Source organism: Oxyura jamaicensis, chromosome 2, assembly GCF_011077185.1.
Source record: "Oxyura jamaicensis isolate SHBP4307 breed ruddy duck chromosome 2, BPBGC_Ojam_1.0, whole genome shotgun sequence".
In the NCBI taxonomy this organism is placed as follows: domain Eukaryota; kingdom Metazoa; phylum Chordata; class Aves; order Anseriformes; family Anatidae; genus Oxyura; species Oxyura jamaicensis.
Window position 1 is genome coordinate 16,656,691 of NC_048894.1, and position 27,768 is coordinate 16,684,458.

The 27,768-nt window shown below is 41.3% G+C and overlaps 1 protein-coding gene across 7 annotated transcripts in view; it reads left to right on the forward strand.

The window, feature by feature from the left end:
- Window positions 1-493: 493 nt before the first annotated feature.
- The window catches only part of MPP7 (membrane palmitoylated protein 7), a 146,146-nt gene continuing 118,871 nt past the window's right edge, over window positions 494-27,768 (forward strand). For 6 of the 7 annotated variants that reach the window (XM_035317682.1, XM_035317685.1, XM_035317683.1 and 3 more), the window contains exons 1-2: window positions 494-622; window positions 4,303-4,371. The gene's annotated coding sequence lies outside the window, so the exon portion shown is untranslated. Of the gene's footprint in view, window positions 623-4,302; window positions 4,372-11,161; window positions 11,298-27,768 lie in introns of those variants that run through there. The other variant, XM_035317684.1, reaches the window with a different exon arrangement.

Below are 27,768 nucleotides of genomic sequence, written 5' to 3' on the forward strand. Positions count from 1 at the left end.
AAGTGCTGGTCGTTGTGTCCTTCGGACAGCCGTGCTGCTGCACACAGGTGCCTTTGGCACCCTTGGGTGCTTCCTCCACTGGAAGAATCCTCGCCATGATTTGTCACCTAAAAAACAACCCCAGAAGGCAGACACCTGCCCAACACACATTGATTTGCGTAGAGGTGGGAGCACAGTGTGCCCTGAGGAGGCACAGAGCCCTGCCCCACTGTGCCATGGGCAGGCACACGGCCCTGCCCCACGGACCCCACACACGCCACATGAGGGGGGCTCGGTGCCGCCTCAGCCCCTCACACCGCCCGTCACTCACCGCCCGGGAGGCGGGCCTCAGCCTTCCCCATGGCCAATCAGCGCTCCGCTCCGCACCGCCCTCCCTGCCCTTATCCAATCAGAGCGCGTGAGCCTCTCTCAGCCTGGCCTTGCGGGCGCGGGGACGAGCGGCCGTTGGGCTCTGCGCGCTCCCGCCGAGCCCGACCCCCGGGGGGCGGGGCCCGACCCGGCCCGGCGGCGGCTGCGGCGGCGGGGCTGGGGCTGAGGGGAGCAAGGCGCGGCGCGGCTCGGCGGGCACAGGGAGGGCGGGAGGCTGCGGAGTGCTCGCCGCCACCAGGCAGCCCGGCCGCAGGTAGGAGCCCGGAGCCTCCCCGGGGCCTGGGGGGGTACGTAGCACCGTGTGGGGGGGATATGGGGGGAGAGGGGAGTGGGCGCCGGTGTTGTCCCCCCGCTCCAAGATGGCCCCCGCGGGGGGACCCCGGGTGCTGGGCTGTACCGGGGGCGCACCCCCACAGCGCACTCAGCCCCCACCAGGTCCCCGGCACGGAATTTCCTCGCCTGTTTGTCACGCTTTATTTCTTCCGAGCCGGTTCTGGAGTTCTTATTTCGAGTTTTCTTCGCTCCAGATCCCAGTTTTAATGAGATCTGCTCATAATGCGTTGTTAACCCCATCTTCCATATATATCCATTGTAAAATAGTAATTAAAATTTCACTGCGATCCATTATCATCCTCCTTCAGGGATGTTTACTTCTTGGCAGTATTTACAGGAAGGTCTTACTTAATTTACAGCTTTGTTATACGCTTAATGAGAGCAAACAACACTTTGGGGGATGCGGATGATTAAATCTCTAATCTCACGTAGGACCGGCATGCGGATTTCGCTACATGTCACCGCTGGGTTGAGCAAGGCTTGTTGTGCTCCGAACGGCGATTGCACGCAGGTTCTAAAAGCAACAGTTAATTTGGGTTTTAGGATTTAATATTTTCGGGCTAGGGGCATAATAGAGGGGACCCATGGGTTTCTGCTCTGCCTGTGTATTCAACACAATGGAAAGAGTAGAGCAGCAACCGAAATGGTGAAAAGTTGATTTAAATGATCTCAGACTCAGAATAGCCTCGGAGTTTAATGTGAACATCTTTCTACCTTCATATGTACGCTGGAAAGGAGGCGGAGGAGGTCCTAGAGCCGCACATTGCTGTCAAGTGGCAGGGAGCACTCAGGAAGCGTTGCCGTGTGTTTGTGCTTGTTCTCTTCTTCAGGCATCCATCAGCAGTCCCCATTAGAGGCAGGACACTGTGAGATAATGTACTATTACATTAGATGCTTATTTGCAATTTTGTTCAGATTTTCAGGACTTCCCAGCTCCTGATAGGAAACAGTCACAAGTAAGCTTGCTAAGTGACAGCTTCCAGCCCTTTCCTGCGTGCCTGGTGGGAGTCCTGTGGTTCTCACAAAGATGCTGTTGGAAACTGCTGGAACGCCCATCTGTTCTTATGATGTTGCAGCGTTGCCTTTCACGGAAAACTGGAACTTTGGTTGTGCTTTCCTGTGCTGAATCTCTCCTTTTTATGCAACATGCACCCGGGCATGCTTGAGCCTTTCATTTATCGCTAGCATATGGAAGGGAGCAGAAGGGATCTAAGAAAAGAAGTTCAGTGGCGTCTTTCCCCCTTAACTGGTTCTTCCGTGTTAAGGATTACTGTAGAACTTGCTATGATAATAAGTAATAGTAGGAAAAAATCTGGTCTTGCTGCTAGCAAAGTGTCTGTTAGCTGTCTCCCACTGTGCCTCCTCTTGAAAGCTGTTGCAGTGAATTAAGCGAGTTTCACCACCTAGAGCCAGGTGAGTTACGTGTAGAAGTCCTGAAAGCTTCCTGCATAGTTGTGCTAATACAGCTTAATCCTAGCCCGTGGTGTATATATTCTTCCTGCTCCATCTCCGGGAAAGTTTTTCTCCTGGTTGCTACTGTGCATGGTTCATTAAGGCAAAAATACAGTATATTCATTTGTCCTTCCCTAATTTTAGTCTTAGAAATATATAACAACTAGTTTATACCTGCTTTCAGTGGGTCATGGGTATTGACCTCACAAGCAATATCATACTTATGTAATATTTCTTTGACCTGTTTTAGTACTGAAGTACAGAGGCAGGGAGCAAGCATTACTTGGTACATTTCAGATAACATTTGCAGTGCAGTGTCCTTAACATCCCTTGACAGCTCAGAGCACTTGCTCTGTCCCATGTGGTTATGGCAGGTCTGAGAACAGCTTTGGCTCTGCATTGGTGTATTTTCCAGGACCATTTTGAGGGTTACCATGAGGCCTTCAGGAAAATTCTTTGACAAGTGAGTTTCCAAGGACAGTGATTAATGTTGCTTCAACACGCTCTTTCTTTCAGTTAGCAGTCTTGCATTTAGGGGAATACCAAAAATAGCTCGTCTGAAGATGCACAGAACTTTACTTTGATGTTTTTAAAAAATATCTATATATTCTTTATGCCTAACTAGCAGGGAATATAAGTTAAATATCCCCCCCCCCCTCTGGAAGGATAACAAATCCCATGTGTTCTTCAGCAATAGCATTAAGCAGACTAGTTTTGTGGCCCCCAGGTGTTGTCCTGAAAATGGTTTAACAATCTACATTATGAATCACGTTTAAAATGGACTTCATGTCCCAGTTGCTAGCTATGGAGAAAAGATGAGCAGCTAATGTAAAAGGATTTCAGTATCTTTAATCCCTTGGGATCGCATCTTGTTACTGTAGCCCATGTCTTATTTCTGAATTTTCAATTCAGTGCTGTGAAGGCTAATATGAGCCTGCTATTGCTGTTCTTGGGTAACTTGAATAAAAACACAAGTCAAGTTAAAATCCAGTCTCAATAAAAAGATTTGGACAGTGAACCCTTGAAGTATGTAGTATGTTATATCTTAATGAAAGAAAGAGTATTTTAATAGAAAAAAAATAATCAGCTAGGCAATTCTTTGTTAGTTTTAAAGAACAAAACCTTGAGCTTTCACAGATCTTTAACGGTGTGCAGTGTGGTCAGCGGTGCAATAATTCTATCACATACCTGCAGTGAGAAGCTCCTGAAATTAACTCATTATTTACATCTGGCATAACATCTGTATTTAAAGGTAATCACTGAAAGAATCTATCAACTGTACCTACAAATGATACTGTAAAGCCACATAGATTTATACAATGGGAGGTGCGATCGCTGTCATAAGCAACGTGAGAAGGACATGATGAAACAAATGCTGAAAGAGCAGCCCTGTCTTGAGGTTTTCTGCTGTTTTGAGTGTTAAGCTCTTGCCTTGCATGTAGAGGTGTTTGCTGTGGTTCTTTTCCCCAAGCACCCTCTGTGCTGTGTTACGCCGCTGCTGCTCCTGCAGCCCGCTGCCAGGAGGGAACATCAGGACTTGGAACATCAGGTCCTCTGTGTCTGCATGAGGAGTAGGCAGCACACGATGCCAGGTGGAGCGTTGAAAAAGAAACTTGCTAAATGTCAGCATGCACAGCTAGTGATGGTTTTGAGGTTATTGCTGACTCTCCAAAGCAGAATAATTAGTTACCATGTAGCAAAGGAATGAGCACGTTTACTGTAAGCATCAAGTCACGCATGCTTGAAGGGTATTTGAATTTGGACTTGAAGAACAGTAGGAGAAGGCTAACCTGTACTAGTTTGTACCCAGACTTGTGGTGTTCACGTATAAAATGTGATTATGTACATATGAAGTCTTCTGGATGTTTATAAGGTAGACAAACCTTATCTATGCATATTTTGAAATAAGTTTAATTGCTCCTTTAAGATGAATTTGCCTAGGATAGGCATGGATGGAGAACAATTTGCAGCTCCTCATCCCCCCACCCTACTCCCTAACTAAAAGTCTCTTCTGACTTTTCTTATTTTTGCAAGGCTTTGTAGAGAAATGATTGTTAGGAATATATGCTCTTAACTTTTAGAATAAAAGCATGAAGATACTTAATGTTTCCAACACTAATGTCATAATACTTTTCCTTTTTTCTTCAGGTTCCATAGAATCTACAGTCTGGAAAATGTGTATCTTAAGCCCATGTTGAAGTAAAGACGGCCTTGCAGGTAGGATTACTTTATGAATACTCTTCTGCCAATAGTCTTTTGATACTGGATTAGACAGTCATTTGTTTTCTCTGGTCCTCAACAGTGTGTGGATTAGGATGAGAGACCAAGAATAGTTTTATATTCTTCTTAGCATTAATAAATATAACTGTGAAACACTGGTGTACCAATATGTGGGATAAGAATTCTTAATTCTAATGGTGTGCTGCTTTATTGTCTTATAGAGACAGCCTCTTTAAGTCAAGAATGATTACGTTTTCCTATGGTATTTCAGTGTATATGATGGAGTAAGTTCTGAAAAAGTAGGAAAGCGTGTTGCTAATTCAGCCAACTGTTAACGATGACTAACTACAAAATAAATTGTGCTATAAATCATACAACATGTTCAAGAGTAGAGCAAAACTGCTTCAGAGCTACTAATTATTTCTTAGAGCTTGGAAATGTCTATATCCATTTATATAAGGAGCATTGAAAATCTTTATTGCACTCATAATGTATTGTTTGGTGTACTGAGCTTGGCTTCAGCAAATGAATCTGTTCCAAAAGGAACAATATTGTTTCGTATATGAAACCCAGAAGTGCTGTTTCATTGACAGCACACCATGAATGCTATCTAAAGAAATGGAACTGACGTTGTTAATTATAAATAAGAGTTGAGTATAAATATTTCACATACTATGTGTAGCCAAATCAGAAGCTTCAACTGGCTGGTGGAGAGGTTTATTTTTCTTTATTTTTTTATTTTTTTTAAGAACTTGCAAGTTCAGCTGATAGAAAGCTTTGTGTTTTTATCACAGTTTATAAGTCTTGCAGAAGAGAACTGATCTAAAGCAACAGCCTTGAATTTCTTCTCAGGGGCTTAACAGATGCAGTAATGCAGTTTTTCCATGGTCTAGCAGATACAGTGATAGAGGTTTTCAATGAAGTAGCTGTTGGCGAGCAGTTAATTATCTCATTGTAATCTGGGTCATTTGGGAAGCTGTGAACACAGTTAACTTATGTGTTCTGACGGCATTGTGAGCGAAGTGTGCACACAGGAGGAAGCTGAAGCTGCATCGTCCTGACACTAGCAGTGCTGGAGAAGTGACCAAAACCACCTTCTGAAGAGCAGCTTACTCTCTTACTAAGGTGTACAGAGGGCAAAATCTATCAGGGATGTGAAATCTGGGTTGTGTGTGTGTCGGATCTCAAGTTCTCACTCCTTCTCTCTTGCCCTCACTCCCCACTCGCCCTCCCACCAGCCCAAGGCGCGGCTGCTGCTGCTCCCACCATGGGAACAGCAGCCCTTTGTGAGCTGCCTTGTCTGGGCACTCCCTGCCCTGCCCTCCCTGCTGCTCTCTTGCCATCTGTAGATCACGCAGGCTCTGAAAGGAGCCCTTTGCTGCTTAGTATCCAAGGTTATCTGGTTCGATAGCTCCTGGTACACATGTAGGTAATCCGGAGTTTTGGGCAAGCCAACCTCAGTGCTAGCAGGTTCTTTCTGATGGGGAAAGGAACATCCACCCTGCATCACTGAGCTGTTGTAGGTTTCTTATCCAAGGATCCAAATCTGTTAAATAACATCAGAATTAGATGCTAGATTTTTTTTCTAGTGCTAAAGAGACCCTACAAGTGCTACAGCCCAGTAGTCTTACGCTGCTCCAGTCGTGAGTGACTCCCTGCTTTGAAAGCTTGTTATGTGTTTGAAATACGACACGAACTGTGATATGGACCACCGTCCAGCTGCCACCACCAGTCCGAGGGAGGGCATCAAAATGGCAAACGAGCCTCAGGGGATAAAACTGTGAATGGCATGCTTTGAGTACAGGCTGAGTGGTGCGTTTGGCCGTCATCTGACGGCCCTGAGTGTCATGCGGCTGGGCGGCGAGACATGCAGCAAGTCAGGCGAGGTGAGTGTGCTGCTTCTCAGCGAGACCTGCCAGCTTCAAGAAATTGGGATGTTTCAAAAGGAGACCAAAAGCAGCCTGCAGCAGCTGAGTGGTCGGTCATCAGGCAAACTGTTTTTTGGAAGGAGTTTAGGAAAGATGCATGCTGTCACCTGTGTGGAGCTGTGGCTACACCCAGCAAGTGCCAGGAGTTCCCTCTGTTTGTGTCTGCTGCAAAACACTAGCAGTGCTGGAGAAGTGACCAAAACCACCTTCTGAGCAAGCAGCTTGCTCTCTTACTAAGGTGTACAGAGGGTAAAGTCTAGCAGGGACGTGAAATCTGTGTTGTGTGTTTGTCGGATCTCAAGTCGTCGCTCCTCCCCTTGTGCGCTCACTACTTCTGACTGATGGTGTGCACCCAAACCAACAGAGAAAATGTGACCAGAAATAGCTGACTCCAGGACTGTGGCAGTGGAGGAAGATTTCTTCCTGGGCAACTGGACCTGGAGACTTCTCAAAGTGCCGCAAGGGTGGCAGGGAGTAACAGCAAGGCAGTTACTGGAGGGAGCAGCTTGACAACGGGGAGGAGAGTTGAAAACTTCATTACACCATCTGTAAACAGCTTTTGCTTCCTAGAAACTGAAAAACGTTTTAAATGTTTTCTAACACTGTATTGTATTCAGTGAGTTATTTGAATTCCTGATTTCATGATAAATACATGTTTATTACTTAAGAATGAATCTAAATGATCTTTATTAGGGTTTTTCACTGAACTTTCCCACCATGATAAATGCAGACTGTTAAGTACCTTCATTTCATCAGCGGAAAAAAAAAGATGGGGAGGGAAGGGTGTTAAACCCATGCAGAAGCTTGTCAGAAAAGAAGAGTCTGTAGCTGCCATAGCTGTGGAGGAAGAGTTCAAGTATTTTAGGTACAGAAAGACATTGAAACATTTAACTAACTGGAAAAATACACAGGAACCATAATAACTAACGTCTAATACAAAGACAGGTGATCTCGGTCTGGGAACTCTTTACCAGTGGTTAGCTTCTGTTCAGCAAATGAAAGGTAGTAATAGACTTATTTCTGTTACAGTGAAGAATTAAATCATCCTGTAGGAAGGTGGTTTTTAGTTGAATACCCTTTTTACTGCTCTATGAGTAGATGCAGACAGCATCTGTAACATTATGCGTAATTCTGTAACTTGGTTGTGTAGGTGGCCGAGTGTAATCGATGATGACAGTTGATTAAATGCCACTTCACTAATGCTGAATTTCTATTTTATTCCTCAGACTTTGAGCTTTATCACACTACTTAATGAGCTCTGGCTAGTGGTTTTGGCTTCCTATGGGTGATGGCAATTAAATTTGAAAGAAAACAGGCGACATTCTGGGTGCTTTACGTGAGTAGTGAACTCACCATTTTGCATACTGCTGGCTTACTTCAGGGAATTAAATGCCCCACCTTAATTAATCACTTATTCTAAATTCCCTAATGCTTTCATCTAGCTTGGATGTAGCATTAATATTTAACATACATGTATCAGTTCAATAGGTACATACATTACATATCAAAACACTGCAGCTTAGTAAAATCAGCCTGCTGTCATCACAGCTAAAAGCCTTGGGGATGACGTGGAGCCAGCAGGTGCACTGCATGTATTCACAGGATGGAAAATGGGGCCAGTGGTACTTCAGGAGAGAAAACCTCTTCATTTTATGAATGGAATATTTCTAGGCTCCTGAAAACATTGCATGCCCATTGATACAGTCTAACGTCAGGCTAAAGCTAACACGTGTAATGCCACACTCCAGGAATAGGAAAATGTTCATTTAAGTAATTGGACCTCGTGTGGCTGCTCAGTGTCTTTGTATTAAGTTTCTAATATGTCAGAGCAGTTACATAAGAAATCTCAATTAACACATTTGCCCAGCCTGCAAAGATCTAAATAGTAAATGAAGTTACTCCCAGTTGTCCAAAAAGCAAATGTTGTCTTACAGTTTGGTGCTTCTGGCTAAATATTTGCCTGCTGGTTTGCAGCTCGTGCAGTTCCTCAGCTCTGGGATGAGAGGAGGAGTGTTGCCAGTGTCTGCACTGGCCATGGTGGGAGATGCCGTGGTCTGTGCTGAGCACTCAGCACGCTTCCCGTGCTCCTGGCTCCCAGGCTGTAAGGCAGGTGACTCTGGGGAGGTCCTGGAATCATTAAGGTTGGAAAAGCCCTCCAAGATCATCTGGTCCAGGCATCACCCTACTACCAATGTCACCCGCTAAACCATGTCCCTAAGCACCACATCCAGCCTTTGTGTCTACATGTCTTTGTCCCTTTCCTTGCAGCCAGCTGCTTCTGATTCCCTGGCTGGTCAAATGCAAATGCTGATTTCCCTTTTCTTTAAGTGGAATTGGGAGTGCAATAAGCACAGTGCTGAAGTTTCCCTTTGTGTCCCATTAGCGTTGGCCTTGTGACCTACATGCTCTTCTATCATTTAAAGCATATGTTGCCCTCTTTCTCACAGGGTTTCATTCTGCATTAACAAATGTTAGTGCCTCACTCCTGTTGCTGCCTTGCATCTTCTAATGAAATTTTGTTCTCCTTCATCTCTTTTGTTGCCATCAGAGAAACAGATTTCTGCGTTATTCTCAGAACACTTAGAGACCTTGTAAAATGTAGTAACTACTGTAATACTAGCCCACTAAATGTAGTAATACACTGCTCTGAATTAGTAAGTAGTGACTGGGCCTGTTCTTCTCCAGAACTCATTCCTGAGCAGTATGCCCAGATGTTATCTCCACACTGGAATGCAGACTGAAGAGATGAGCTTTGGTATGGGCATAGATGGCAGCTGACAGCCTTGTTTCCCTGGCAGAGAAGTGAGAATGTGCCAGAGCCAGCATGAAAGCTTCATGTCTGGTTAGTTTTTGCCAAATGTTGCATTGTTTTTTTTATTTTCCACATTATAATCTTAGCTGGATATAGACTGTAATAGAAAAAGTAACCTGAAATCTAGTGTTTGCATTGTTGCAGAGACACTTAGAAGTTAGTGTCCAAGTTAGAAGTTACACATACATTGGAAGCTACACATTTCCTCTTAGTTGCAATTACATTTTTTTCCATGAATGTTGGATGTTTTTATGTATAAACTCCCTCTTGCATGCATTTTTGCTGTACATAAACATTATTTTATAGTGTATGTATGTACTCAAGTACAAGACAGCACTTACTGTAAGGAGCATGGATTTTTTTTTGTGTGTGTGTGTACAACTCCTACTTTTGACCTTGAAAGTTGAGATAATTGTTGCACCACTCCTCTCTTACTGATGAGTCTTCCCTGCCTCCTTTGGCAATGAAACATTTCCTAGGCCAAGGTGCTCACCATTCTTTTGATAAAATCAGCACATTTCAGGAAAAAAAATCGTTGGAAGAGAATAGTTATACTGTATCCTTGGAAAAAGTAAAGCTCAAGGGAAAGCTAATGTAATCTATTGGATCCTACATGAATCTTGTAACTAAAAGAGGGATGGTAAAGACTTTAAATAATAAAATAATAATAATAATAATAATAATAAAAACACTTTAAAAAGAGTCAAGGGATGAACTACTTTGGTGTCCAAGTAAGAAACTGGTTCCAGCTCTAGCGTTTGAATTCTGGTTATGAATTAATGTCACAGTACCGCTGTCTAGGTCAGTGGTTCCTAGTCAGTGACCCATCTTGTCAAGGGGCATAGTGTTCTGCGTTTACTTTTTTGTGTTAGGCAACGCCAAAGAGAACAGTATGAGCAGGTTGGCTTGGGCTTCTCCATAGAAAGTTGCTGATGTGATGCTGAGACCTTGTCTCCATGTAGCTCAACCAGGCCGTGTTCTGGAAGGCAGATTTCTTTTGCTATTTCTTAACCCTCATCAGAGGGTCGCTGGTTTGACATTTTGGTGTCGGAGTCTTTAGCTTGTGACTTGGCATGCAATTGTACCAGCTGCCAGAATGATCTATGTAGGTCTGGGAGCTTGGTATTAAATACAAATGAAGAAGGGAAAAATAAACTTGGTATTAAAACTGCAAGTTTACGTGACTTTATCAGCCTGACACTTGGCGTAAACAACATGCTTGAGATCCAGAATTTGTGTACAGGAGTCACCCCATTCAAGTTTCAAAGATGGTATTTCTGAAAGTTTTGTTTCAAAATAATATACTTAAATACACACACAAACACACACCAAATAACCAAACTTGCCACGTTGGACACAGGTTTTTGCTGTCACTGCAGTGACATAGCAAAATCCTCCAGCCTGCTGGAGCCTGGCCAGGGTTCAGCATAGGGTAGTAGGAAGGATGTCTGAGGGGGAATCCTGTAAATTTTCCATGGGTGAAGCCTGGAAGAAGCAGAAGAGGGTAAGATAGTACTTTTCAGATAGGTTTAATTCTTACTGCCTGAATGTTTTCCAAGTGCTAAGAAGTTAGTTTTGTATAGAGAGGTTTTCCTTTTAATTGCTTTGTAATGCTTACAGTGTTTCTGAAGAGTTCAGTGTTTATGTTTTTAGTACAAACATGGGTGAGGACCCATGGGGTAAATAAAGGCAATTTGTGATCCAAAATACTCTTTCTAACAATTCTAGTTTAACTTAATTTTGTGCAAAGGTGAATTACGTTTCAAGCAATTTGTGTGCTTATGGGTTTGTAATATCCAGAGGAATGAAAGCTGTCTGAATGTAGATTTTTCATCATACATTTTAGCTACTTTTGGGTCAGACTGTCAAATGTAAATGGTGGCATGCAGTTATATGGTATTATAGTAATTCTGTAATTTGGTTTCAAATCCTATAGCAAAATAACCAAGCCAGTCTCTGAACTCCTTAGATCTAAAATTTATCGTTGTATCCCAATGTATGCCGTTCTGTTTGTCATAGGGAGCAGTGCAGCTGAAGCTGGGAGCAGTAACCCTGCTTCCTGGTACCAGAGATCAGCTTCTGGACTAAGAGGAGCCTGCTGCATAGGCCCGGAGCACAGGTCCATTTGGTACTTTCAGAGGAAAACTGATCAAAGGCTGGAGGTGGAGCAGCATTAAGGATTTGTAAGTGGTCACTTGAGCTTTGCATCTGTTGCTGAGGTCCAATTTACTGAGATTAGTAGGGTAGGTCAAGTAAAATATGTCCTCTTACGCTTAGCAGAGCCAGTGGGAAGTCCTTGGTAGTATCTTCTTTCAGCGTACTTTTTTAAGCTTGTCTGAATTATACAGTCATATGTCTGGAATATACTATAAATCAGATCTGCAGGCACTTACAGTGAATGTAAGTGTGTGCTATTCTGATGACAAGTCTAAAAAAGTGTTGGTATTCTAGTATAACCATATGTACTGAAATAGTAGAGGAAAATGTGGTGTGATACAAACTAAGAATGGATTGTAACGTTCTCCTGCAGCTACCTTGCTCTGTGCTTCACCAGCAGAATGAAGCTGAAAAAATACAGTTATATTTTATGTAAACTTCACTGCTCAGACACAAGCTTTATTCTTGTTCTGCTAAACTTTTCTGTGTGTTTGACCACAGCAGTTTTGCAAGGGAGTAGGGAGAGGGGAAATCAACTGCAAAAAGGAAGCTGAAATGGTGTGTTAACGAAGGGAGGTCTCCTGATGAGAACGTAAGAGCTGTCATACTTTCTTCAGAAATGACTGGGAGAGAATGTTTAGGAGTAAAGAACAATAATGGCTATACAGCAGCCTGTGTTTTGGTGTAGCAGCCTGGCTGCTGACAAGGATTGTTGTCAAAACTTTAGGCTCTGACAGGCTGTGTCTGCTCTGTTCTGTTCAGCAGCCACTCAAGGACTTGTTCTCAAGATGTCTCAAGTGCTACCTGAATAGACAGGCTATAGCTATTGTAACTTAACCTAGATATTGTATAGAAAAAAATATTTCCTATAGTTTGCTCTTTTGGCAGCTGCCAGGTAATTTCCTTGAGTGTCCCGAGCTTGCATTTTATAAGAAATAGAAAATAGTTGTGTTTTGGTTTGCTTTATGTGTACAGTTCCTGACGAGCACTCATGCTACACCCTCAGTTGCTGCATTTCGGTATGGGCACATAGGAGGGGAACAGTAGATGCGTGATGTGCTCAGTGACTTTGTGCATAAACAGGTGGAGCCAATCAGCCAAAAATATTGTGCTGTTTGTCTTCAATTTCAGGTACGTTGCAATAATAAACAAAGATACGAGATCCTCCTCCCACTCCCCACCCCCAGCCTGGACCCAGTAGGGTGAAATGGTCTCCTAGCTTGAAAGACTCGTAGGTGGAGGCAAATACTCTTTATTAGACCAGCTCGCGTACTTCGTTATGTACATCTTAGATGTCAAGCAAGTGGAAAGGTTGGTGATCCTGAAAGACCATCTGCTCTTCAAATGCTTAGTCTGAAAGAATATGGGGTCTCTGTGAGCAGATCCTGTCTTACCAGGGTGGTCCTACACCACAGTGGTTGCGGCAGTTTTCTGGTTAATGACGTGTGCAGAAATGGCTGTGTGAAGCCTTCAGTAGCAAAGCAGGTGCCAGCTGGTTCCGAATCATCCTGCCCAAGCTGAATGGTGAGTGACTGCAGCAAGCAGAGGGACTGTTGGGTGTGCTGGCCGTAACGTGGTTGTGGGGTGGGTGATCTGCTGCGTGTGTGCAGGATACTGGGCGTGCAGGTGCTGGGGCTGCTAGCTGCGTGAACAGCTAAGCTGAGCGCTTCCAGATGTGGGAACGAGAGGTGTGCTGGGTGCATCTCGTGTTTGCAAAGGGAACAAATAAATTTCTGTTACGAAATTACAGGAAGCGTGGTTGTGAGTCTAAGACATTCGTGAAAAGATCCTCTGTGAAGTTTATTCTTGTCGAAGTTTGTCCTGCTATGACATTCATGTGTTTTTGCTTTCTCTGGTCTAATTATTGTTTGGTACTGCCTGACAGATGGTTGTATCTTCGAGCTGTATCGGAGCGATGCTGTTTGGTTGACAGTTATTGTTCTCTGAGGAATGTGGGACAGGAAAGGACCTCCCTATTCATCAAGTTTATTTCCATGCTCTTGCAAGCTTCAGCATACAGCCATAGACATATGGAGCTCTGCCTCAAAACCAGCTGGGCCTTTTCCCCCACGACTTTAATTAGAAGCCTGTTCCAGAGCTAAATTGTGCTCAGCATGGGGAACCTACTTGCAATATTCAGCCTCAGTTTGTTCAAGATCAGTTGGCAATAACCAGGTCTTGTGCCAGGATTGTCCTTTTAGTTTAATTTTTTTTTCCTTCTTCTTCTTTAGGAATTACCTTGCTGTGTTTATGCCCAGGCCTTGCTTTTCTGCTCAGCTTTTCCCAGCTAGGCTAAGGCCACATCCCTGTTGAAACGTGGAGCGAGGTGAATGAAGGTTTGGGTGCTTGCTTGTCTGCTCTCACATAGCAGGTTTTTCCAGTTGCTTCAGCAGGGTGTGCCTTACTCTTTGTACTACTGCTGATAAAAGGAGCAAATAGTAGCTTCCTTGTTGGTGTGGTGTGCTAATGGAGACAGGAAGGTAGAAAAATCTGTATTTTAAACTCTGAGACTATTGCCTAATCAGCAGGGACTTGGTGAATGTCCTCTCACTGAGAAATGCAGATGATCCTATGGAAGTGTTCAAGGCACCCCTCCAGTGCATGGGTTCCACCTTTTTTCCCCCTCAGGCTGTTAAATGTTCAGATCACTATTCTGTGGCTGATCTGTGCAGGCAAATTCCTTGTGCATTTATAATGAGTTACTGCAAAAATCTGTGATCAGAGATAAGCCAGACCTAGTACACAGTAACAAAAAAATGGATTTAGGCTTAAATATTTCTCTGTATTTATAGATGCTTGCTACTCTTAAGGCTTTTGATAAATTGAAGTGCACTTCAGAGGTTTGTATTCTTAAGATGTTAATGAAAGATGTAAAAGGCAGATGCATTTGGTAGAATTTACAGAAAATAAAGGTTGGAAAAGCTTCAGTAGGAAAACCTGACCTACTTTCCTTCTACTTAAAATCCTAAGCGCTGATGTGTTGGAAAAAGTAAAACAAACACTTAGCACTGTTTATAATGCACTGGAAGGTTTTATATCCCAGGTTTAAAAAAGAGCTTAAGTCTTCTAATGTTCAACACTGCAGCTCGTAAAGATTAGGCTCCTGGCTACAGAAGTACGGAGGCCGGCACATAAGGGCATATGCTGATGGGACTGATGGCTTGGCTAGAATTTGACATCCATACTGCGGAGTGCTGGGGCAGTGAAGCTGGTTAGTAGGAAACTAGGCTGTACCTTAGGCATTCATGTAAGCCTTATATTAATTAGAAACTAAATTCCTTACCACTTCCTGCAGTCTTGTGTTAGGAAGATGCTTTTAATACCTGCATGTTCAGGCTATAATGGGAGACCCAACTATAAAGCTACTTCCCAAGTTGAAGAAACGTTGTTCTTTGTAGTTTCTAAGTGATGTAATACTTGTGTGAAAAAAATCCTTCTCTCTTCAGATAAAAAAGGCAGGGTTACCGAAAATGGGAGATCTTAGAAGGGGATAACCTAGCTGGGAAACTTATTGGCTCTTAAACTTCCAGAGCATTGACTTCCAAAACCAAACTTAATGGGTGTGTTTTCATGTATGTGTATCTCCACGTTGCCTGCTCCCTATGTGAAATGGGAGTTTCATTTGGGCAAAGTTGTAAGAGAATGAAATTCAGCCAACTTTGGCTCTTAATGGGTTATTTACCTTGGAAAAAAAAAAAGTTAACAATTTTACTCAATGAAACCATGGAAATGTTACCTATTGCTTCTTAGCTGAAGCCTATTAGATCTGGAGTTCTCAGTGGGAGACAATAGTTGTCTCAGTGAATGAATAATTTCTTTAGCTATACAATTCCTGCATGCTATGAAACATATGCTGTGGTATCAGAAAAAGGTGCTTTGGCTTTCTGTGACAGTGTGCACAAAAGGTGATGGGATTGTCCTTCCTTACTGGAGAAAGGTGGTGTGTCATGCCCTGAATGGTTCGTATGGAACAGTTGAAAACATGAGGACGGAAACTCAGAGGCAGAATGTATGGGTTTGATATGTGCCCCAAAATTGTGCAGCTCTGAGAGAAAGTGGCATATATTCAGCTTACCTGATTCCCAGGGTCTGTTTATTTAGTGCGCTGCAGCAGGATGCATTATTCATTTCATCTTTGAAAGATAGGCTATAAAGTAAGTAAAGAAGCACTAATGAAAATTACTGTGAACACTGGTATGAGTGCACCCTTTTGGGGTTGGCTGTGATGTGGAAGGAAAATGTGTGCATGTGGAGGGGCATTGTGGGTTTGTTTTTTGTACCCTGTGTTGTCTGGAGTATGGAGCAAGTGCAGTCCATACATCTGACCCGTGAGACATCTTACCTTAGCGTGGTGTAGTTTTCAGAGTTGGCACAGTGCATTGCAAGGAGCACATGTGCAGTGTCTTAGATACCTCAACACATCAGCTTCTGCCAAATTTCACTCGTGTTTCCAAATGTAATATTATGCTTGTGTCCTATCCTCTCTTTGGCACCGGATTCAAACAGCACCTGTTAATGTTAAGAATAAATGAAGTTACTGTAATGTTGAGGATAAAGAGGTTTTGGTGAAAGAAAATTGGATACGAGATTTAGATTTCTTGCATAATTAAATATTTCAAGTGGAGGTGTTCTACTTCAGTTTTACTTACAAGTCAGAAAGTGATACTTTAATGTTAGGACATGCCTTTTTACTGAAATCTTCCAGGAGCTGATGTTTGCTGATACACAGTCCAAACACTTTTAAGTAACAACCTGAGACACACTGGAACATCACTCTTCCATGGGGAGATGAGTACGTTTTCTGGAAGCTTGTAATTCTGCTGTACATCGTCTGATTCTCCTTTTGCATTTTAATCAGCATTTACAGATTTATGTGGCTTATTGATATTCCTCTTCAGTTTGACAGCTGAAGAATAACAACTGTAAGTATGAACCTTAGGTTAAGGCTTGCATTCTGTAGCCAACAATAATTTGTTCTGGCGCTATACAGTAGAACAGTAAAACAAAGCTTTTTTGCTGCTTCAACCAGTGAGCGTTGGGGAATTTATTAAACTCAGTACTGCTTTGGAAACTACAGTGTGAAACTGCTTAAAACCAGGGAATGTCTGCTCTGTGAATGCTGCTACTGCGAGCAGTGGAGGGTGATGTTATAGATGCGTGACTGTTTTTCTGTCTAATGCTCTACCTGTCTTTTCAGAATACAGTTTTAAACTGATGTGTTCTCTTTAAGATTGAAGAAAATCTTAGAAAAAAAGAAAACGAAGTTATGAAGGGTCGTAGATAAAGAAGCATAATGATCTAAGCACTCTTCTGTCTCTAATGGGAGGAAAGGAGCATGAAGGAGATGATGATAACCCTATCAGGATGTAGGCAAGGAAAGGGAAGAGGGCACTGCTGCTCAAAATCAACACTATGCAGCTCTTTGGATGGAAAAGGAGCAGTAGCTGGTTGTTTAGGACCAAAAGATGTAACTGGATCGTAAAGAAGTTGGGCAGTGTCTACCATGCACCAAAAAATGTCATTAATAAGACAGATGTTCACATAAGTAAATCACAGAGGAAGTTGTATTGGCAGAACTGATGTAACGGTGGAGAGCTGATTGCATTTCCAATACCTTCATCTCTTAATAACCATACAAACATTTGAAATTCTCAGAAAGAAATTAAGAGAACTAGCAATTTTAGCTGAAGAACATTGTTTTTAGAAGTTCTTGTAAATGCACATTACTTCCATTGGAATAAGTGGGGTAGAGGGAACCTCTCCCACAATCTCTCGTCATGATAGAAATACCTTGCTCCCCTCCATAGAAAACTAGGCTTACTTCAGTTTGATTTACTTGTGCCTGGTTGTGTCCTGTTCAAATGTCAGTCCTAACTTAGAAGCTCCAGAGGCATCCTCTCCAATAAATCATTAATTGAAAGTAACACAGCGCTAGTTTTATTTTTTATTTTTTTAAATTGAAATGGATCATGATAGACAGATACTGTTTTAAGATTTCTAATGGAAGTGCTTCCTCTTCCTATTTTTTCAGTTGTTCACTCACTGGAGACATGTGAAATAAATGTATTGGATTAGTTGATCTGTTGGGATACAGGAAAAATAAGATAATGGATTCTAGCTTGATCTGAAGGAAAAAAGTAAAAAAAAAAGTCTTATATTAGCCACATTTTTAGCTTTTCATTGAACATAACAAAAGGATAATAATATTGCTTTATTTAATTTCATGCACAAAAATCTGTTTAATTTAGAAAGACGTATTGATTTCTGCCTCAATTTTCCTTGATCATCACTAACACTCAAACCATTTTACATACCTTCTGGACTCAGATTGTGAACTTTGTTCGGTTGGTTTTGCTGCATTGCCATCTTGCTTCAAATTCATTCTCCTGACATGTAGTCAGTAGCTAAAACTGAGTATACCCCTTACAAAAACATATAGCAAATTTTTCATTGGTCTGCTATGTCTGAACGTGTATTATCAGGTTTTCTAAAAAAAAAAAAAAAAAAAGTTATTGTCAAATTGCATTGGAAGATGCTTTATTAGTATTAGTTCTTACCATTAGCAGAGGAAATAAACTATTGGAAACTTAACTTATGATTGTTAAAAAAGCACATTACTTGCTTTCTTGAATAACACAATTCATGCCACAATTTTATCACCATTTCTAAAATTCCTCTTGCGTCCTTTCTTAATTTGCTGTGAATGATGCCATTATTCTGTCTCTCACTTGAGCTCATAAACAGGAAGATGTTTTCCAAATTCAGCATCATGTCAAGGCTGTATTTAAATCCTACTCATTTCAAATCACATAATAATAGCTATGAGATGTGTTCATTCTTATGCATTTGAACATTGAAAACACTTTGGATCGCATTATCTCTTTTGTCTGTTATTGCAGCATTTGTCTCCTAATAAGCAGCATCTTGCCATTCTTATCTCTCCAACGTAATTCAGCTGCAGAGATTTCAACAGGCTGTTGCTTTCATTTTGTCGTTCTCACTCTTCTCTTCTGCAGGATTCCTCTTTCTTGTTGAAGTAAGCTAGCTTGACTCCGACTTAACTTATGTTCTGCAGTGCAGTACTGAGGGATGGTCTCTGCACCTTTTCAAAGCACTTGTTTTGTACGGCAGTCCCTAGAGCATCTTGCATAGCTAGGTAGTTGCTTTCTGATTACACATGTATTTTGGGTTGCAAGTAATGTTGCACTGTAATTTTTAGGGTGTGTACTTTAATTTTGTAGTTCTAATTAACTCTTCCAGCTTTTCAAAGGTGGGCAGAACATAGCTTGGAATTTGAGCGTAATCACATGTAAAATTCTGAAGGAGATGTCTTAAAGCTGCTGACCAAACGTATGATGTCTCTGCCTAAATCTTTCATAGTCAAGGGATCTGAAGTCACAAGCTGCAAAATGAGTTACAGATACTAAGTGATTAAGAATCTGAATGTTTTCATACGTAGAACATAATTGCCTTAATACAACTCCAAATCTAAATTAAATTATTGTTTTCAAATAGTCAACTAAGTTGATCAGGCATGGAAAAAACAAGTTAAGATATACTCATAATTTCTAGTAAATCATATAAGTTCCAAGAAATGAAGCATGGACCTAAAACAGGAATTTTCCAATTTGTTTTCTAACAGTAATTTAAGTAACTAGCTGGTTTTTGATTCTTTTAATAAACCTAAACTTCTATTAATTCATATAGGAGTTGGTCACAAGTTTAACATGAGTAAATGTGTAGGACAGATGGAAAAAAGTTAATTATGTTTGCCATGCTGAGACATTCCAGTTCAAAACAAAAGTACAACTGCAGGGGCAGACTTCTTTTGCATCATGATGTCTGTGTATTAATGGAATTCGGAGAAAAGAAGGCAAACTTAATTTGCTAAGATCCAGTGAATAGATGTATTCAGCTTCCTATTAAGTAATTGCATAAGACGTTTATTCACTTTAATGAGCACTCTGAATCCTTTCTCTCTTGTTTTTCTCTTTTCCCATTAGATATTTACTGTCTTAAATGTTTCTTATCACCTTCATTGATATTGCGTTTATTTCTTTATCAATTAAGTGATTGTAGCAGTAACTTGTAATGACTAGCTTAAGGCAGTGTTGAATTTCAAGGACTTTATTATGTGGTGGAGAGCTGTGGTTTAACGCGTGAACTTGTTAACATCTTTTTTTCTAAAAGGAGAGAATGTTCTCAGGCAGAAGCATCTTAGAGAAAGGATGAAAAAGCAGATCTGTGGTTGTGAGCTGGTTAAAAAGATGTTATGTTGGTCAAAACTTAATATTTAAAGATAATTTCTTTATCATAACATTAATAAAAAGTACTCTGGAAAGATGGCTTGTTGTTACAAATGATCTTGGTCGTTGTCTTCTAGTCTTCACAAGCTATAGATGCCGATTCCACATTTTGTTTGCCATGCTCACCAGACATGCCAGGGAAAACGACTTGTACATCTATGTTTAAACGTATTTCAAGCTATTATTTTATATGTTTATTTCACAGCTGATGACTGTGACAACCTGCATGCTGATACTCGCATTAGAGTTCTTCTGACTGTGATGATTTTCATACGCAGTTAGGAGTTACCGCACGTGGCACCATTATGCCGTCTCTCATCCTGCTGTAAATGGGTTTGTTTCCCTTTTATCTGGGTAAACACAGAAGAATTTTGTGTATGCTCATATGTGTTTGGCTATACAAATGCTGCTTTCATTTAACTTATTTACTACTATCAAAAGATATTTTTGAATTGCACTGTAAATAAGAGCCCCCCATTTGCTATTCTGGTGACAAGAAATAGTTGTGGTTTCTGTTTTTTGTTCTAAAAGGAATTAGGGACAAGGAAGACAAACTGAAGTAGGGTGGTGAGGCTGTGGGCTCTTTCTTTTTCCCCAGTGAGGAAAGACCAAAGAGGCACTGCATCTTGGAATCAGAAGTGGAGCATGTGTCCCTGTTCCATCACCCAGTGCACGTCACGTGAAGTGATGGGTGTTGAATTTGGTGACCTAGTTACTGCGTAGGGGCAGGGACTGGGCCCCGTCTCCTGCTCACTTGCAAAAATGCTGGGAAGTTCCTGAGCTTTTGTACAGGTGGATGGGAACGGAAAAATCCATAGCCTGTTTCTAAAATCCTGGGCAAAACAATATTACCACCAAAATTTTGTCAATGCTTGAACATTTGCATCTGCTCTGGGACTGACATAGTTCTAAGTGTCCTGGGGTATTTAGCCAGTGTAAATGAAAAGTGAGGTTACAGGCTGCATCAGAAATAGGAAGTGCCTTCTCCATTAAAAAAAAAAGAAAAAAAAAAAAGATCCAACTAATTTTGGTTTGGAAAAGGTATTTGAAGGATTACATGAAGGATAATTACAAATAGTGGAAGGAAGTTAATAGTAGATTATTTATTCACTATATCTGAGAACTTGGGGTACCAAACAAAATGCAAGGGGTGCTTTACATGGGGCATAAGTTATAGAACTAATTTTGACAAGGTGTTGTGAACAATCAAGGTTAAAAGTGGCCTTAACAAGGAGCTGTACAAATCTGTAGGTATTATTTGTGGTAGATCTTCAGGAGTGCCCTTTAGTCGAAGTATTGAAGGGTTGGTATTTTTCTTAGTTACTGTTTTTATCTCCTTTTAAGAGGTTGGCTGAAGAGCAAAAAGGTAGTGTCAGGCCTTTGCTAGCAATGGAAGAGTGTAGGTTGGTGGGTTGGGTCATCAAAAACGTTTAGATTACCAACATTTTTTATTATATACTGAGAACATAGAGCTGACTTTCAGGTTGTGTGCATGTTATTCAGAGGTGGATCAGGAAACAACTAAACAGAAACAGTGTAGTGATGACATCGGAAATAACATTCCGGTTCGATAGAAGCCTGAAATAAGTTCTGAATATCTGTAATTTTGTGCTAAACTAGAAGTCAGATATTTCTGACTTCTAGCCAGGCATTTTACTTCTCTTAACCTCCGTTTCCATAAAATCATCACATCAGAGTATTATAAGGACAACTGAAAGCAAGCACTTTCACTGCAGACCCGGAACAGATGTGGTTTTTATCTCTGAGTTCCAGTTTTTCCCAGGGACAGAAGAGGCGGCCCAGCAGCACACAAGCTGGTTAAAAGGTTTTGATCAGCCTTCCTGCCGTACACACCCAGCACTGAGAATTTGGACTGGCAGGTTCAGAGGAAAGACTAGTAATTGTTGTTTCATTAGCTGCATTTCAGACTAGATGGTGGCTAATGAGTGCTGCCTGAACAGGCAGTGTAGGTATTTTACACTCACTAGCATAGTATTTTAAATACTGCTTGTTAGGAGAAATTTTCACTTCTGCAGTATGATTATACTGCTGCTGATTAGAGACAAATGAGCTTGTCTCTAGTGATGGCTGAGTCTCTACACAGCAAAATGCTGTACAAAAAGCTACATAGATGAAAATGGTTAGAAAGCGCAGAGATGTTTGGTGTGCTGACTGGGTAAGATGCACAAGCTTCACATCTGAGCAGCGTGGTGCTTTGCTGTGCTTCTCCCAACTGTTAAATCAAAGCTTGTTATGTAGTTACTTGAATTACAGGAAATACAGAAGATTGGGACAGCTGCTTTTAGGGATACTAAACAAAGTTTTTGTCTCCGAAGTACTGAGATGTTCCTGTGTATTGAAGACGGTGTTTTTAATGCTCAGCGTAAGGAAGGAAGGAGAATAGAGACACCTTGTAAATAATTAATACTGGAATCTATTTTAAAGGGTGGTTGTTCAAATGTAAAACATACTTTTGTTTCTGAGGGTACTTGAGCTTGTCCTAAAACAAAAATGTGTTGACAGAAAATCCAGTTTTTATTCAGTAGCCTTTCTTCCTTGTGCTGTTGAATCCAGCTGCAAAAATAAAATTAAAAAAAAAAATCCCAAACTTCCTGCTTCTGGAGGAGGGGTGGCTTCATGGGAAGATACTTGATTCATAACAAATCAGCCATGAATACGGGATTCAGTTCTGCTTGCATGCTACTCTGTCCTCAAAACGAAATAAAAAAAATGCAGTGGAGGATGTGAATGTGGTTGAAGGAAGCAGCAAAAAGGCTTAGAGCGATTCTGTTCATGTCAGATATTTTTTGATAACTGGGGCACATTGGCAAGAGATTTGTCCTTTTAACAGTGATTTTAGAGAATAATTTTCAACAGAGAGCTTAGGAAAGCTACGATACACGATACAACTATTTTAGGAAATGTTTGTCAGTGGATTCATAGAGTTCTTAATCCCATGCTTGTGAATGTAGTTTGATCCCATCTTTAGGCTGTAAACTGATGTCTCTACTTGTGAAATTAGAAGTAATCCTTTTTTGTCATCTAAGTTTGAAAACATTTTCAGAAGATGAATAATTTCCGTTTTCTCAAAGAGGCTGATGATTTTTGTTACTACATTAGTAATTGACTCGGAACCAAAACGTTTTCATATGCGGCTTTAAAGCCAGGAGTCAACAAGTATTTTCTCTTCCTCAGAGAATTCAGGTTTCTGCTGTCTGCCGTTTAGATAGGAAAATTCTGTTACGTGAACATTTTTACACTTACTTGATTTTTTTTTTTCAGTTTGTGTAACAATTTCACTCACACAGCAATTGAAATGAAAAATGCAACAAGTTCAGGAGACAAAATTCTAGGTTGGATGAAAACTCAGACCAGGTCACGATTTGACCCGGTCCTCAGGGGGCATTCCAGAAGCACTTGGTAATTTGGGTGCTTTACTCTGAAGTTTCTGTTGTGAATTCCCATCCTGTGATACAAATGGATGCTGTGGGATTCTCCATGGAAGGTTCGGCTTCTTGGTGTGTGTCAGAAGGTCAAATTAAACTGCTTTTGAAACACTAGTGTTGAGCTCTGACATACAGGCAGTTTCTTAACATTTTCCTGCACGGTGTTTCCTTCGGTGTGTAAATCCAGGGTTGCTCCCTGGGGTCATCATTAACTTGTTTGTGTGTTTGGATTAACTAACTTGGCTCCCTCCCAGTGCCTCCCCGCAGATTAGTAAGACAGCAAGTCCCGTCTTGTTTCTCAGTCCTTTCGTAACTTTACGTGGGACTTGCTTTTTGCTGGTTGTCCGTGACTTGTTTTCAGCTGGTCTTTTAGAGAAGACATGCAGTTTCCTGCAAGTAGGAGAACTTTGTGTCCTACAAAGTAAGGCAGCCTGTGTATGGCAGGTAAACCGGTCTGGATACAGTTCTCCCCCTGCCTCCGGTGTTGGGCTGATTTGTGTAGTCTTTGCTCTTTCCCACTGCAGAGCTGAACATCCCACAGACATTTGGAAATACAGGGGAAAATAATGTATTTTCTCCATTAGTTGGAACAGATTCTCCTTTTCAGTGCAAGGAGGGCCTTGGACACCAGGAGATCACTGTGGACTATCACTATTATTTAGGAGCAGGCTAGATTTTTTTTTGTCTTTTTATGTTTCTGATTGCACCATATTTCCATTCTTTATATATATATAGTCTATGTATGTATATATAACATATATACAGTTGGTGCCCCCTCCCTGCTGAGCATGTTGGCCAACACCTGATGCTGGTTGCTGTAATGGCAAAGACTCCTGCAAAGGGTCATGAACCACACAGGTGTGGCTGTGTCATACCAAAGCATGCCTTTTTCATACAAAGACTGTAGGAAACTGTATTGCTTCATGACCAGAAAGAAGATAAGTTAAAAGCGGTAAGTCAGGTGTGCTAAAATTGGCACTTAGAGCTTAATTCAGTCCTGTTTGTGTAAATGTTTTGAGGGTCCTGAATGGCACCATTTTCTCTTTGAGCAGATGCTTCAGTTTCGGGTACTGTCAGGGCTGTGGGGCTTACAGCTATTGCAGAAGACTGCGAGCAGGGGAAGGCTAGGGGTTGTCGTTAGGGCAGTGCATTACGGGAGTGGGGAACTGCACTGTGTTCTGCCTCTGCAACAGAGGTGTTTTCTGATTTTAAATTAGACTTTAATTAGTGTTTCTAGGTAATTAAACTTTTCAGGAGTTACTGCTAAATTAACATATTTCAGCTTGAGATCCCGGCGTGAGCCTTTGATAGCAAACTTTCAGAAATGCTCTGTGTGTTCAAGGGTTTATGTTAGTCGTAACTGTGTTTTTTTTGCAGACACGGGTGTTCATTAAGGTATACTTCAATATTAGAGCGTCTCAAAAAGGGCAGTACAGGTTAATCAGTGCTTGGGGGTTAAGTACAGTGCTGTCTTGCATGAATATTTTGAAAATGTATGAAAACAGTAAAACAATAGCATACTGCAGAGCAGTATACAGCAAGCAGGGTTTGCCCTGTACAGTGAGTGAGATGGGGGAGTGGGAAGGGAGGGAGAATGATTACTTGTAACTGTAAAGTATGAGTTTGGATGTGGGGTAACTTCTGTATTAACAGAATATATTCTGTAAGTTGTTTCAATAAGGGCTTGCTAGAGTTTTAGAGGAGGAGCAACCTCCTCTTCGAGGCTGGATTGTATGATGAGGTTGTTGGATATTACAGTTGTCCTTAGTAAAGTTTTCTTATAAACTTGATCACAAATTCAGCGATCATACTCATTTGTTCTATGGTTTCAGCACCTCCTTGGCTTTCAGTGACGGTGAGGACTTCCACCCCCTCCCCCATCCATTTACTTCACGCATTCTCTTTCCCCCTTTCTCACTGGAAGACTTCGTTTTGCAGATTGGCTGAAACCTGCAGGCAAAGGTGGGTTTATTTGGGGTTGGAAGATAAGACAAAAGAAGATACATAGGAAGTATGAATTCATTGTATATATACCTATATAGGTATGTGTATGTGTATAAATATGCATCGTGAGGAATTAACCATGCCTTGTGGCCTTCAGCCTACCATCAAGTGACATCAAAGTTCCTGTTGGGGAAGTGTTGGACAGAAGCGTTGGGTACAGTTTGTGGGATTCAAAAACCTTCACCAAATCTCAATGTGATGCATTTGTAACCTTACCTTTTAGCTCTAAGGACTTTTGACTATGTGACTACAGTAGATCCCACCACTTGACTTGCTGAGCTGTATCTTAACGAAGTAGCTACTCATCAAAGCTCTTGCTTTTCTTGATTTGGTGAAGACCATCATTGGCCTTTGCAAGTCCTGCTTAGGCACTTTCAGGAAGTGATGGCTGCTTTCTGGTGTTGTAAAGCACGAGGGATGGTGGTAGGGCTGGTCACTGCTGGCGTTTTGGCTTCAGGAGTGAAGCTGATCTGCTGCTGGCTGGTTGTCGGACTCCTTGGGTCTCAGCAAAGGGAAGAGGAGAATGGTGGCTAGCTCTAACTCAACCCATCTCCACCCAGTGCTGGGCAGCATTTTTGGGTGCTTTTAATGGTTATGATAAACTTCTAGAGTGCCTGGTTGGTGTGTTTAATTCCTTTGTTTCAAGTTAAATTTACAACTAGGGGCTTTGCTATTTCCATATCCTTTTATTTCTCTTTTTCCGAGTTGCCCCTCATGCAGTAGCTTTCAGACAGGTGTACATTCTCACTCCGTGCGAGCACACAGCGTTACTAGTAACCTTGGTCTTACTCTCTTCCTTTGACATGCCACAGCTTTTATGTCTTTTAGTCTTTTGTGCTGTAAGTACTATACACAATTCTAGTAGTGGTATCATGAGGTGTCTAGGAAAGAACCATGTGTGTGTTAGATATTCTGCAACACCTGTTGTTACTCTCTGACTGTGGGAAGCCTTGATGCCGGACCACGTCCACTGTGGTTACTCTAATATTATTCATCAGTACAAGAAGCGTGTTGGGTTTGCTTTTTTTTTATTTTTTTATTTTATTTTTATTTTTTATTTTTTTTTTGTTTTTCCTTTTTCTGAAAACCACCTATCAGTACAGTGATTCATTTGTGTTGCTAAAACTCCTGATATTTTTTGGTATGTTTGTAGTTCGTGAGGGCCTGAAGGGATTTTGTGTGCAGCTAGAAGAGAAGAACGAGATTAAGAGCTCTTGCCCATCCTCTTTTGTGTCAACATATATGATAAATGTTCAACACAGAAGCATGCTCTGATCTTCAAAATGCACTGTTTCATTATTTACATGTACTTACCTGTATATTTTGTGTGATTAACCTTTGTGGTTTTTTTTTCTGCTTTTTTTTGTTTGTTTTTATTAACATTTATCTATCCAGTTATATGTATGCTCTCTACTTAAATAATATGACATGGCACATTAAAAAAGTTACTACTTTAGTAAGGTGGGATTATATCTACAGCCTACGAAATTACAGGTTTCTTTCCTTCCAACTTGGGACCACTAAAAACAGTGTGAAAACAGAATTTTCTTTCTTCCTCTTTCTGCCTCATTACTTTCCCAGCTGGGGGCTTCCTTGTGATGCGACTGTTGGATATTGCAGGTGCCTTAGCAAAGTTTTGTCAGACCAGCTCTAACCAAACCTGTTATTCCATCTGCTTAACAGCGAAGACTACCAGATGTATTGTGATCGTATTCTGTGTGTTTGGTTGGTTTTTCCATTGGGCTGTTGGATGTGAGCATTTAGAGTACACTGAAAAACTCTTACAGAGTGCCAGATGTGCTTTTGTGGTTGGGTTTCCTTGCCCCTGCCTTGCTGATGGCAGCTCTATGGCTTTCAGCTGAAGGTGGTATCTTGGTTTGGTTCCAGCTGGTGGGCCAGATAGTGAGGAAATAACTGCTGGTATCCGCTTAATAACTTACAGCGAATGAACTCCCAGGCCCAAGTGTTTGTTTAAACTAGTTTATGATGTTATGAGTAAAAATTAAAATATTTGTGGAAATTAAGTTGCATGTCAAAACCTCCTTGGTGTGTTTTAATCACACCACCATACCTGAAATGAGCTGTGACAGTGATATTTTGGCAAATAATACACCATGAAAAATAGTGTATACTCTGTAATATTTTCCGTGTATCTGAAGCCTACTGATGAGTGAGACAAGTAATTATGTAACTGTATGAAATGTAGACTACATAATTATATTGCTATGCTGTAAAAGCTGACAGCAATGTGAAATTTGGCAGCAAATATTACTGCTTATTTTACCCTGTTTTTCTTCCTCTTCTCCTTCAGCACCCCAGTTAAAGGTCAGAGCAGATACAAGGGGAATTTCTAAGCATGATTTTTCTCTCTTTCTGGCCAAATTTCCAGATTTTGTTGAACAGACTGTTGCAGTTAGGCTAGCTTTGTCGTTGATGACTAGATCCCAGCACATATCAGTTCTGCTTTTAAGCACAAATCATTCATTCAAGAGTATTAAGACAGACCAGATGGCTAATTGGTTGCTGGAATATGATGATGCTAAGTTTTAGATTTCTGATTAAGCTGAGAGTTGTGTGGGAAATGCTAATACAGATTTCAGTAAAGAGAAGAAGAAATTTGCTTTGAGAAGAAATCCATTACGTTGCCACTTTTCTCATGGAAAAATGAAACATTTCAAAGTCAGTTCACCATCCACGAGAACCCCAAAGGTTGAGGATCTTAATCAAAACAGCAGGAAAGG